The sequence below is a fragment of the Cinclus cinclus genome, chromosome 2 (genome assembly GCF_963662255.1).
Source record: "Cinclus cinclus chromosome 2, bCinCin1.1, whole genome shotgun sequence".
NCBI lineage: Eukaryota > Metazoa > Chordata > Aves > Passeriformes > Cinclidae > Cinclus > Cinclus cinclus.
The window spans coordinates 32002627-32007148 of NC_085047.1; positions in this window are offsets into that span (position 1 = coordinate 32002627).

Consider the following 4522-nt stretch of genomic DNA (forward strand, 5'->3'; position numbering starts at 1 on the left):
GGTAAGTGCAAATCCCCTCCTCAGTCCCCTGTACTGACCTAGCAGCCTTGTTATGCTTCCTCTGCACCCCATCCACTTCTCTGTGTTCTATTAGAACCCTGTGTAGCTCTGATTTAGCATGTTCTCTTCATCTAGGACTGTATCCGAAACTCCCTAAGCAGAATTCATGATACTAGTTTCAGCATATTATATTTGGGTATGGAGAATTTCTCTTTCTGGGGAGAGCCTGAAGTAAAACAAAGATACTGGATCAAACAAACAAACAAAAAACCCCCAAAAACAAACAAACAAACCCTTTCCTTATGAGTCCTTAGCGAGAGCCTGTGCCCCCTAGCTGTTAGCATCTCAAAGGTAATAATCTGGATCATCTTATTTACTCTGGGTTACTCTCTCTTCTGCTCTCATTTCTCCAGGGACTTGGACTGCTTCCTTACTGCCTACTGCTTCAGCTCACAGGGATCCCACTAGTGCAAGATGTCTTAGGACAGTGGGGTTGCTGCATTATTGTTCCTGGTATAATGAGACCTATGTCACGTGGAAAGTCACATCTCAGGCTTGGGACTTTGGTGCTGGGACATCTCAGGTTGGATTTCGGACTAACTCCAGTCTAACCTATGCTGCTCATTCTGACAGCTATTACCTGGTGACTTTTTTGGGGTGTCTGATTAATTCTGATTGTTTTAATCTAGAGATTTTTCTTGCTTGTAAAAAGAATGAAAATAAACTCCAAATCACAAATCTGGGTACTGTGGTGTGTGTTTGGACTCTGTGACTGCGTTTACCTGGGAAGAGGGAGCAGAAGCAAGCTCTGTATCTGAGCCGCGTCACTGGCATTCATTTCCTCCAGCACTGGATTCTCCTCCAGCAGTGCTGTGCATCCATCAGTATGGGGTGAGGACTCCTAGTCCTGCATGGAGGCTGATCCCACTGAGCACCATCTACTGCACACAGATGTAGCTGAGCCATAAGGTCTTGGCTGCTGGTGCACTTTATGTGGATGTAAATCTACCCTGCTGTGTATCTCACAGACTGACTCTGTCCTTCTGGCATAGAGAGCAGAAAGAGAGTGATTTTAGTTTCTGCACCTCCTGTGGAGTTGGATCTTGCACAGGACAAGTCAAACATGAGTGGTCAGGAAGGGTTGGTGTCCTGGGGTTGAACCCTCTAACGTACAGGGTCTTTGCCACATTACAAGGAGCTGGACAGGCAATTCAACAGCTAAAGAGCATGTGGAAATTCTACATCTATCACTGCTTTTTAAATCAAATCTCACAATATAAGTGCTGGTGATCACGGATCTTTTAGGTTGACAGTGACATGTCTCTGTATAAACAGGTAGATCTCCACAGACCCTCCCTAGAGCTGGCTGCAAGAATGTGATGGCTAAGTGCAAAGACAGGTTTAAGAATGGAAGGTTTGGAGGACAGGTGAGGGTTGAGGGTCAGGATTTGGTTACAGCCCTGAAAGCTCTCCATACGCTGCAGCAAGGCTGAGACTTTTGGTGGTTTAATGGGAGAGATTTGGAAAGCATGTTTAAATTTTAACTATGATGCTCCAGAGTAATCCTGAAGACTCAGCAAGTCCTGTCTGTGACACAAAGACATGAGCATTTCAAGATTTTTTGTTTAAGAGTGAACACACTGAGGAGATGTGCCAGCAAGGCAGGCTGCTGACAGCCTGCTCTGTGCTTCATGTGCAGTTTGACAGGGCTAGAATGAAAGCATGAGCTCAGCACAGCAGCTGGATGGTAGCAATACCTTGTGCAGTGCTGGAAGTGGCTGAACTGACGTTGCAAGTGTCATTTTCTCCTCTTGCACATTTATTTAAACAGGTGCTTTTCCTCCTCTCTTTATTCAGTTTCCTCAGTAGTCCAAGAGCAATGCAGGTCTCAACTCTGCAGAACAGAATTTTTAATTACTTTCTTTGAAACTTTTAAAAAACACTTTGCAAATATTTCTGCTTTCTTTGCAAATGTCTTCTCTCTCCCTTGCCTTTACCACTGGCAAAGTCTGTCCTTGCTGATATCAAAAAGCAAAACTGGAGCCAGTCAGGTCTGCAGCTGGTACTGGTACTTGGAGACTACATTGCCTAGAGCTTGGAGTCTTGCAGAGAGGGAGGAACTCAACCAATCACTGACAATGCCACTGTGGTCTTATATTCTGTTTTGCAGAGCTTAGCAAAGCACAGGTCTGAGAAAAACCCTGGCACTGAGGTTTATTGGGAAAACAGCTTCTGTGGTGGTTATACACACGCAGGAATCCACCTTGCTGACACCATGAAGGTTAGCTTATGCAGGAGCCCATTACTGCTGAAGGAGGTCACACACAACTCCTCGCCACTCCTATGTGTATGCATCCACAAAACTTGCACATAGTGTCACTTTTGACTCAATATCCACTGTAATTTCTATTCCACTTTCTTAACAACTCTTCTCTGTCCTTTAAAATGCTCTTTATGAGATTTAAACAATAATACCTGTGATGTCTGGCTACTAGAGAGCATTTGGAAGGAGGTGGCTGTCTTCTAAGAGAATTTAGACAGGGAGAAAAACACTTTTATATAAAACACATTGATTTCTCTCTGGCTTAAATGTCCTCTTCTCTGCTTAGAGCAGAAGATGTCAAACATCCCAGTCATTTTTTTATCCTTCACAAAATCGAGGGGTTGTGGTGATTCAGGCTGGAGCTTGGTGGTGTGCATCCTTCCATTTAGCTTGTGATCGGCTCACTGCTTGAGCACTGAGAACTGCTGGCCTCCAGGGACACAAATCCACTATGGATGTGCCTCTTGCCTGTCTCTGGGCCAGGTGATGAATGGATCTGTGGGGTGGGGAAAGATCTTAGCATAGGACAGCAGCCAGGTCCCGTGTGCCCTGTCACCAAGTCCTAGGGGGTACAGAGCCCTGCTAAGAAATGCTCCTTCCCCAGAGTCTCCTGTCCACCAGCAACTGGTCACTGTGCTGGTAGTAGGAGGTGGAGATAGGACTGAGGCAAATGAATCACACATACCAAGCCTGACACTTTGTTTTTTGTTGCTTCTACATTTATTTAATTCTGTTTCATTGGGAATTAGACTGGATTGGGTGCTCAGGGTGTAGCTTTCCAATCAGTGCCAAGCCCAGAACCTGAGAGGTGTTTACATGTCTGCTTTCACAAAGCAGCTGCAGTAGTCGGTAGGAGTCAAGATACTCAATACCTTTGCCATTGTGAGCCCCTGTGCTCTTATGAGGGATCTGGCTGTCCCCAGGAACTGCTGTGGATCTGCTGTGAGCAAACAAATGTCAGCTGGGTTAGTTCAGCAGGCACTGCCTGTACTTCTTGAGACCCATGGAAAGAAATGAAGGCCAGCTTAGTGTCAGAGAATGATTCACGTTCTTGTTCCAGTTCCTGTTTGCTTGTTTGTCCAGGTGCATTTACACATTTTTCTCAACTGCTGGCACCAGCAGCTCTGACCTGAACTGAGCCCATGGAGAGGGAAAGGAGAAAGAGGAGTTGTATCTGCCCATTGTGTGTGTGCATCAGCGGGGAAAAGAAAGCCCCAAAACCTAGTTTCCTTTCTATGGTCAGTGTGTAGTAAAGGAAAATACTACTAGGCCCTACATGTTTAAGAGCTCAGTTTGGTACTGAAGAATTAGTTAGTGTTACATTTGGATATTAAATGACCTTGATACTGAAATTGAAGAACTTTTTTTTTTTGAGAATAAGTAGTTTCAAGAGCCAGATTCTCTTTATAATTACAGTAAGATACTCAGGGAAAAGTTCAGTGCGATCAGTGGACTAACATAAAAAAAATTAGCACATGGAAAGAAAGCCCCAAACCATCACCCAGGGGTTGAGCACAGCCTTTTCATAGCTAGACAAAACCCCATAAGCCTTCAGCCATGAAGATATTGACCTGCCTGAGCAACGTTTAGCCCTCCACTATTTCCTCCACTGGTGAGGGTGTGAGTAGATGGGCCTTGAACTGGAGTGCAGAGTAATGGGATACAGCTGGGGTGAGTTGCAGCTGTTCAATTTTCTCTTCAAACTGAAATACCTGTGGAGAGAGAGAGCTATGCAAATATACTGAATTCGTACAAAGACTGGTCTCCATGTCAGGACTGAGACCTGCCTTGGGTGCTACAGACTCAGAAAGCTGGGGGACAGCATGACCACGGTAGCTCACAGTGAGCTCCAGCTGGGTGCACGTGGGTGCCAAGGGGTCACGGAACAATCCAGCTGGAGGCAAAACAATGGCACTTGGGCTGCAACTGGCCCAGGGAGCAGGGGCAGTGCAGTGAACAGGAAACAGGCTGCTGGTTAGCAAAATAAAAGGCACATTTGTCTGAATGATGCTGGTCCATCCACAGGGGAGTAGGAGAGCAGTGAGGCTGGAGTCCAAAAGGACTTGGATTGGCTGGGGAGCATCCGGGATGGTACAACCCTGTGCCTGTGGCACTATAAATGCAGGAATGAGGTGGAGGGAAGGAAGCCTTGGGGCTTCTTGTCTGCTTCCTGGGAGAAACAGCAACAACAGCAGGTGT